This window comes from Myotis davidii, unplaced genomic scaffold (genome assembly GCF_000327345.1).
Source record: "Myotis davidii unplaced genomic scaffold, ASM32734v1 scaffold924, whole genome shotgun sequence".
In the NCBI taxonomy this organism is placed as follows: domain Eukaryota; kingdom Metazoa; phylum Chordata; class Mammalia; order Chiroptera; family Vespertilionidae; genus Myotis; species Myotis davidii.
Window position 1 is genome coordinate 652,827 of NW_006294764.1, and position 9,334 is coordinate 662,160.

Below are 9,334 nucleotides of genomic sequence, written 5' to 3' on the forward strand. Positions count from 1 at the left end.
TTCGCACAGCTTGGGTGGGGATGTAAATTGAGTTGGCTGGGGTCTCAGAGAATCACCAGGGCGGAGCAAACCGCAATGGCTGTCGTCAGCCTCTCCGTGATTTCACGCAACTCTGTGTCTCTGCTTCCCGAGTCCTTCTGCGTCCCCGAATCCCGCGCCCCCACAGCAACAATGATCCCTGTGAGCAGCTCTGCAAGAAAGCCACCCTCGCTTTCTGACCCGCTGCAAAACAGTCCAGTTTCTCCCCGTAGGAGTCTTCCGCTCGCGCGCACCTTTGTACCTTTGTTCTTGGCTCCTCTGCACCTCCTACCCAGTCTCAATGTGCTTTTTTTCTTTCCTTCTAGTTGTAGAATTTTCACTCGGCCAGCTTTCCCATGGTTCTGGATGATAGCTGCTTTGTCTTATAGTTGTAGTTTTAATGTTGTTGTGGGGGGCAGCATGTACAAGTTTATACCTTATGCCGCCATCTTGGTTCTTGCTTTTGTGTATTAGCATAAGTATCAAAATTCTGTAGTCCAATTTCCTCCGTTTTATAGGTGAGAAAACTAAGACTTAGAGCAGTGGTTCTCAACCTTCCCAATGCCGCAACCCTTTAATATAGTTCCTCATGTTGTGGTGACCCCCAACCATAAAATTATTTTCGTTGCTACTTCATAACTATAATTTTGCTACTGTTATGAATTGTAATGTAAATATCTGATATGCAGGATGTATTTTCATTGTTACAAATTGAACATAATTAAAGCATAGTGATTAATCACAAAAACAATCTGTAATTATATATGTGTTTTCCGATGGTCTTAGGTGACCCCTGTGAAAGGGTTGTTCAAACCCAAAGGGGCCGCGACCCATAGGTTGGCGACCAACAGGTTGAGAACCGCTGGCTTAGAGAAATTAAGTAAGTTCCTCTAAGTAGGCTTTGGATCCAGGTTCATCTAACTTCAAAGGCTATACTCTTTCCATTGCAACATGCTGTCCTTCATTCATTTATGTATTCCCCACATTGCTAACTGAGCATGGGTTCTTGTATGTGTAGAATGTGTATATGATTCTTACTAATTTGGTATACATGTTGGGTTATTTGGAAAAGATATTCTCTGGCTATTGGATATATTATAATGTATTTGGGTGCAAGTAACAGAAAATAGTTAAAAGGACATAAAAAAGAAGGCTCATATAACTGGAATTTCAGCAGTTTATTAGGTTAAGGATTGGTTTGATTCAGCAGCTAAGTAGATGCTATCCAGAGACCCCACTTCTTTCTGTCTCTGCTCTGTCTTTACATTGTTAGCTTCATCCTAAGGTTGTCATTCATAATTAAAAAAAAGTAGCTGCCACCAATTTATATGCTATATGTTTTCTCTTCCATATACAAGATGGAGGGTGTGGGTCAAAGAAGAAAAGAAGAGAAAGGTACTTCTGGTCAGATTATGTGTCATTTCATAATGCTATTCTTTTTTAATCTTAAAGACACAGAGAGGGAAATATCTTTGTAATCAGTTTGGGAAACTTCTTTGTGTAGAAACTCTCAGTGCCTAGAAGACAGGGAATTTGGAGAATGAGTAGTATATAAGGTTGTAGGGTAGGGGTCCCAAGTAACAATACTTGAGTGAAAGGAGTTGGCAAAAATTGCTTGGCAGGTAGGATTTTGGCTCTCTCTTGCTTTTTCTGCCATGGATAAACTATTGTTTTCCCTCATTGTGGCACTGAGAACCGTGAAGGTATAAACAAGTGAGGTGATGTAGTCTCTTTACAGCAATGTCTCCTCAGTCTGGCAGATATTTGGTACAGAAAGAACTGCTTTTAGCTCATGAGGGAATGGATCAGCTCTGCAAGGTGACTAAAGATAATTTTTTATTCACATAGCCCTCATCCTCTTCTTACTATTTCCACCCCCATTATACGCCTTCTTTCTTTATTAAAGAATAGTTGATACATACTGTTTCTGAGTTGTTTTTTGTCAGACCTGTAAGAAGCCTTATATAATTAGAGAGTTTACAATGAAAGGAAACTCTGTGGGTTCAGTGACCAAACTTATGCATTATTTATAAAACTGAGCAGCCAGACCCCGATTCCAGTTTCTTGATGTGCTGTGATATTGCCATTACTTGTGCCTGCTTCTTTTCTTGATTCTGTGTGACCCAGTACAGAGTATTCTTCTGGCCTTATTTACCTTGAAGCAGATGTGAAATCGTCTGGTGCTTGCCTTGGGTTAACTTTGGCAGCATAGCCATACTTACCTTTTAAGCAAAGGGTGGATTTGGGGAGGCCACACCAAAGGTACTAACAATGATTGCCTCTGTGATTTAGGACTTCCTAACAGAGTGGTGAGGGTAGGGGAAATGACAAAGATGTGAATTAGCCTCTGTGAGAGAAGAAAGATTCACTTTATATATATCATGCCACCTTAAGTGAATCTGCTGTAGGCTAGGCACTCTGCTAGGTTCTGGGCTTACCAGGATAAAAAAGAAGGCTGCTCCCCAATCTACTGCTGCATAACAAACTACCCTGAAACAGTGGCTTAAAGCAACCATTTTATTTTGCTTGTGATTTTTAAAAAATAATATTTTATTGATTTTTTACAGAGAGGAAGGGAGAGAGATAGTTAGAAACATCGATGAGAGAGAAACATCCATCAGCTGCCTCCTGCACATCTCCTACTGGGGATGTGCCCGCAACCAAGGTACATGCATGCCCTTGACCGGAATCGAACCTGGATCCCCTGAGTCTGCAGGCCGACGCTCTATCCACTGAGCCAAACCTGTTTCGGCTGCTTGTGATTTTGTAGGTCAGGAATTTGGAAGGGCTTTGCTGAATCTCTGATGCTCATGTGTCAGCCGGGGAGGGGTGGGGTATTTACAGAGAGGAAGGGAGAGGGATAGAGAGTTAGAAACATCGATGAGAGAGAAACATCGATCAGCTGCTTCCTGCACACTCCCTACTGGGGATGTGCCTGCAACCAAGGTACATGCCCTTGACCGGAATCGAACCTGGGACCTTTCAGTCCGCAGGCTGACGCTCTATCCACTGAGCCAAACCAGTTGAATTTATTTTTAGTTGAATTTATTGAGTTACAGATTTCAAGTGTACAATTCAATAAAGTACCACCTGCACACTGCATTGCACGCCCATTGCCCCAAGCAAAGCCTGTTCCCATTTTGCCTCTCTTTGGCCACCTCCACCTATCCCCCAATCCTCTTTCCTTCTAACTGTCACCACCCTGTTGTCTCTATGTGATTGTGTGTGTGTGTTCTTTTGCTTAATCCCTTCATCATCTTTCATCCAGTTCTCCAACCCCCTCCCCTCTGACAGCTGTCCATGCCTCTGTTTCTATTTTGTTCATTAGATTCCACATATAAATAAGATCATATGGCATTTGTCTTTCTCTGTCTGTGGGCCTCTTTTTCACTACATGGTGTCTCATTCTTTAGGTCATCTCCTCATGGCTTCAGCCCCCCACAGCTTAGTGATCTCAGGATAGTGTTAGACTTCTTATGGTGACTAACGAGAGGTACAAGTCACCCAAATGGAAGCAGCAAGAGCAAGACTTCTTATGACCTAACTTTGGAAGTTCCATAATGTCACTGAAGCTGCATTTTATTGGTAAGCTTTGATTCAAAGGAAGGTGAATTATTAGACTGTACATCTTAAAGACCATTTTTATCCCACTGTAGTGTCTTTCATGAACTCAGTGTTTAGTGACTGGGATAACAAAAAATTTCTTACTATGCCCTTCCTTAGAAACTGTTTTTCTTTAAATACATTTTTATTGATTTCAGAGAGGAAGGGAGAGGGAGAGATAAAAACATCAATGATGATGTTCCTGCATGCCTCCTACTGGGGATTGAGCCTGCAACCTGGGTGTGTGCCCTTGACTGGAATCAACTGCAGGACCCTTTAGTCTGCAGGCCAATGCTCTATCCACTGAGCCAAACTGGCTAGAGCTGTTTTCCACTATTTTAAATACAACTTAGCTCAGGTCACCCTTTCAATCTTACCATTTGCTATTGTTAGGACCCTTGTCCAGCCAAATAAAAAGATATGATGTTAGTTTTGACTTTTTCCTCATCTCTTGAATTGAATCAGTTCCCAATCCTACCCTAATATTTTCTCTTTAATGTCTTTCTGGTTATTTTTTCTCTCCATTCTTGTCACAATCTTATTCCATGGCTGAATTCCTGCAAGTACTTTGTGGCTCGTTTTCCTGTCTCTAGTCTTTCTTTGCTTCAATTTGATATGCTACTACTTAGATAATCTTCATTAGACATACTTTGATAGTGTATGCTTCTGTTTAAAAACTTCTGTTTAGCATTCTAGACTCTCTCTAATCTGATTTCAGAATATGAATCCCTCCCTTTAGTTAGATGGGTCTTTTTGCTGTCTTCTTTACATGCTGGCCGTAGATATACCTTCCAGGGTCTAGAATGCTCTTACTTCTCTTCACTGTCCCACTTTCCAAGTTATGTCAAATCCCAGTTTTTCTAATGGAGTTCAGTCTTCTGAATTCCTGACCTACAAAATCACACAGGGCTGTAATAATGCACTGTATGGTTGTGCTGATAGTACAGTTGACTCTTGAACAACATGACTTGAACTGTGAGTCCACTTATACACATAATTTTTTCATTTTTCCCCCCCAGAATTTTTTCAATAAAATCTGTAAAATGTATTTTATTTCCCTTTAACATTTTACTTTCTTTAGCTTATCCTATATAATAAAAACCTAATATGCTAAGCGTCCAGTCATCCAGTCAGCCGTTCAACCAATCAAAGTGTAATATGTTAATGATATGCTAAGACCTCTCAACCACTTGCTATGACATGCACTGACCACCAGGGGGCAGATGCTCCAACCGGTAGGTTAGCTTGCTGCTGGGGTCTGGCTGATCAGGACTGAGTGAGACAGGCCGGACATGCCCTGGAACCCTCCCGAGGTCCTTCTCCAGCCGGCCAACCTTCTGCGTCCCTCCCCAACCCCGATCGTGCACCAGTGGGGTCCCTCGGCCTGGCCTGCACCCTCTCACAATCCGGGACCCCTCGGGGGATGTTGGAAAGCTGGTTTCAGCCTGATCCCACAGGCCAGACCAAAGGACTCCACTGGTGCATGAACTGTGCAGTGGGCCTCTAGTTTTATTATAAGAATACAGTATGTAATATATATTACATACAAAATATATGTTAATCAACAGTGTGTTATCTGTAAGGCTTCTCATCAACAGTAGGCTACTAGTAGTTAAGTTTTTGGGGAGTCAAAAGTTATATATGGATTTTTGACTGCACAGAGGGGTCGACTCTCATAACCTTACCTTGTTCAAGGGTCAACTGTATAAGTGTAAGATGTTTATACTTGATTGTTTAGTGTAGACCTAGTTTTAAGAAAACTGAATTAGCCCCAGTGGAAAGAGCCAGAAGTCAAAAGTAGTGTGAAATGTCACATCAAGTCCCTTCATAAATTAGAAGTTTACTTATTTATACTTGTAAAAATAGCTAAAAGTATTTCTATAAATACATGTTGGCATCTTATTTACTTTTGAAAAAGCTTTAATTTTTTGATTTGGTCATTTAGCAATAAAAAACCTAAATAAATTGTACATGTTTTAGGCTCTTATTTTTAGAAACTCCTTATGACATTTAAGAAACAAGAATTTAAAGTTGGCAGTCTAACCCACAAGTAATAAAAGAGTTCATTTAGTTTACTTTATTCTTAAAGCAGTTTTTCCCTGATTTGCTAGTTTGCTTCTGGCTCATTTATTTATTAAAAAAAAAGATGTATTGGGCTCCTACAATGTGTCCAGCACTATTCCAGGTGCTGGGAATATAATAATGAACAAATAATAATGTCTGCCCTTTGGGAATTTACATTGTAATCAGCAGTGCGTGGGCAGAAGAGTTAGACTAACTAAGAAAACAAACAGTAATATATATGGTGTCAAGTGTTGTGGAGTTTGCAATTTCAATTATATGGACAGGGAAGGTCTTATAGAAAAGGCAAAAGTTAAGAAGCTAGCAGTGGTTGGCAAACTCATTAGTCGACAGAACCAAATATCAACAGTACAACGATTGAAATTTCTTTTGAGAGCCAATTTTTTTAAACTTAAACTATATAGGTAGGTACATTGTTAATAACTTAATTAGGGTACTCCTAAGGCTTAGGAAGAGCCACACTCAAGGGGCCAAAGAGCCTCATGTGGCTCGCGAGCTGCAGTTTGCTGACCACTAACTAGACTAGAGTGATAATGTCAGCTAGAGGCACACTGAAAGAGTGTTCTAGGCTGTGGGAACAGCAAGTACAAAAACTTAGTGGCAGATATGTGCCTGGTGTGCTCAAGGAACTCCAATGAAGGTGCTGTGGCAGCAGTGGTGAGAGTATAAAAAATAGTCATACATGGCAGTCAGAGAGGAAACACAGGCCAGGTCACATAGAGTCTTATAGATCATTGTAAGAGCTTCAGGCTTTACTCAGGATGAATTATGAAATCTTTGGAGGTTTTTGAGTAGAGGTATGACATGATGTGACTTAACTTTTAAGAGGATCACCCTGGCTACTGTACAGTGAATTAGAACGAAAAGGAGGCAAGGGTGAAAGTAGGAAGATTAGTTAAGAGACTATTGCAATAGAGTCTGTGCAATAAATAACAACAGTGCAAAAAAGATGAGAGATATGCGAAGGTAACTTGGACCAGAGTGATTGCAGTGGAGTTGGTGGTTCTGCATCTACTTAGAAAGTAGAGAAAACAGGTTTTCCTGATGCATTCAGTTTGGGATGTACGAAGATGAAAGAAGTCAAGGATAACTCTGAGATTTGAGGCCTGAACACCTGAAGGATAGAGTTGTTGTTGATGGAGATGGATAAGACGATAAGAAATACATGATGGGAGATGATCAAGAGGTCAATTTTGAAATGAGCCAAAAGCAAACTAGCAAGGTTTAGTTTGAAATATTTATTGGACATCCAAGAGGAGATAACTTCATAGAGGATCAGTATTCTAAGAAATACTGAGTGATACCTTCGTTGTTCAGATCTTGTTTATTAGCTTTTTCACTAGGAAACATTTCACTGATTTGGAAGGAGCTGTTTTAAACTGCTGTATTACTTCCTGAGTAATAATAATGAAAAATAAGTTATTTTTCACCAAGCTGGCGTGGCTCAGTGGTTGAGCGTCAACCTATGAACCAGGAGGTCACAGTTTGATTCCCCGTCAGTGCACATGCCTGGATTGCAGGCTTGATCCCCAGTGAGAGGCGAGCAGGAGGCAGCCCATCAATGATTCTCTATCATCATTGAGGTTTCTATCTCTTTCTTCCTCTCTGAAATCAATAAAAAAATATTTTTAAAATAATAAGTTATTTTTCTTTCTAATGCTTTCTATATGCCAGAGCCTGCTAAACTTCACCTACCCCCATATGTTGTTTAATTATCACTCAATCCCATGAAATAAGTGGTATTTTTTCTATTTTACAGATTAGAAATCTGAGGGCTGTGAAAGAAATTATCTAAAATCTCTTAGCTAAGTAGTGGAGCTGGGATTTGAATCAAGTTCTAGTTGGTTATAATTGTGTTTACTAGACTTGAAGCTCTTTAGGCTTGGCTATTTCATTACTGCCGAGGCTTCATAACTGGCACATAAAAGCATACAATAAATATTATGGATATAAGTTGCATGGATGAATAAATGAATACTGCTTCCTAATACTTGAACTTCCGGCAGTTAAACTGTTAGCCACAAAGACATCTGATATACATATGGATCTACCTTAAAATGGAGCCAGAAATACAATTTGGAGCTGCCATCCCAAAGGAGCTGCCTTGTGCCTCTTAGGCCTCAAACTATGATGTGTGCATATATGCATAACCCGTGGACATAGTAGGGTGGTGAAGGCCTGGGGTGGGGAAGAGGTGGGCTAGAATTGGTCAAAGGGAGGAAAAGGGGACATATGTAATACTTTAAACAATAAAGTTTTAAAAAACAAACCTTTGGTATGTTAAAAGAGGGCAAAATAACCTTTGGACTAGGCCTAAAGCAACATTGTGTCCTGAAGAACTGTTTGCAAAGATAACAGGAAAGTAGATATTATGACTACCAACTGATGGCTACTGGACTGAAAATTAACATTGTTTAGAATTTGAATCACAATGCTAGCTTGTGTATATCAGTAGAATACTTTTTTAGCCCTAGCTGGTTTGGCTCAGTGAATAGAGCTTTGGCCTATGGTCTGAAGGGTCCCAGATTTGATTCCAGTCAAAGGCACATACCTTGGTTGCAGGCACCCGGCCCTGGTCAAGGACATGCGGGAGGCAACCAACTGATGTGGTCTCTCTCACATCAGTGTTTCTCTCTATCTCTTCCTTTCCCGTCTACTCTCTCTAAAAATCAATGGAAAAAAATACCTTGGGAGGTGGCAGTTGAATTTACAGAACTCTTTCTAAGTTTAGGCTGATCCTGTTTCTAATAGAAGTTTTGACAACTGTTTTTTCTTAACTTGAAAAGTGGTATATCATTCACAGGATTTGGGTTTGTGCTGACTCTTTTTTTAAAAACTGTATTTTTATTGATTTTAGACAGGAAGGGAGAAAGAGAGATAGAAACATCACCTTGCTAGTTTGCTTCTGGCAAGTTAATAACTTGTAAAAGTATTTGTATAGTGCTTACTTTTTCTACAAATGACAATTAACTTTTTTTTTAAACTTTAGAGAGGAAACGAGAGGAAGAGAGAGATAGCAACATCAATAGAGAGAAACATTATTGATTGGCTGCTTCCTGCATGCTCCCTTCTGGGGATCAAGCCTGCAACCTGGGCATGTGCTTTGACCAGGAATCAACCAGTGAACTCTTGGTTTTTAGGTCGATACTCAACCAATGAGCCACACCAGCCAGGCAGATAGTTCTCTTTTCCTTCATCCCTGACCTCTCCTTTTTTAAATCTCATCACTGTTACTGGGAAGGGAACCTGGCCCTGAGTGGGTCTACCTAGAGCTGGCTGGTAGCGTGTGGGTTCTTGACTTCATGCAGGAAAGGTTTCACAAAGCGAGTCCAGGTGATTTTGAGGGTACATTTATTAAAGCTGGGATCTCTAACACAAAGAAGGGCTTAGGATAGAAAAAGCAACAGGAGAGCCTAGGCTGGGTTACTTTTCGGGGATAGCACCGTTTATTAAGAAAGATCAAGACAAAGACCATAGGCGGGTCCCTTCTGGACACAGAGGCCAGGCATCCTGACCCAACATCTGGGGAGCTACTGGTGGGGAGGGCGCTTGCCCCCAGTTGGGCCCTCAGGTTCCTGCAGATGGGGCAGGGCGGTCATAGCCCCTTCCTGTCTCTCCTTCATGAGTCCTG

The 9,334-nt window shown here is 40.8% G+C and overlaps 1 protein-coding gene across 5 annotated transcripts in view; it reads left to right on the forward strand.

Moving 5' to 3' along the window:
- TESK2 (testis-specific kinase 2) overlaps window positions 1-9,334 on the forward strand; it is a 108,463-nt gene that overhangs the window by 68,650 nt on the left and 30,479 nt on the right. The gene's annotated exons all lie outside the window — the stretch shown is intronic.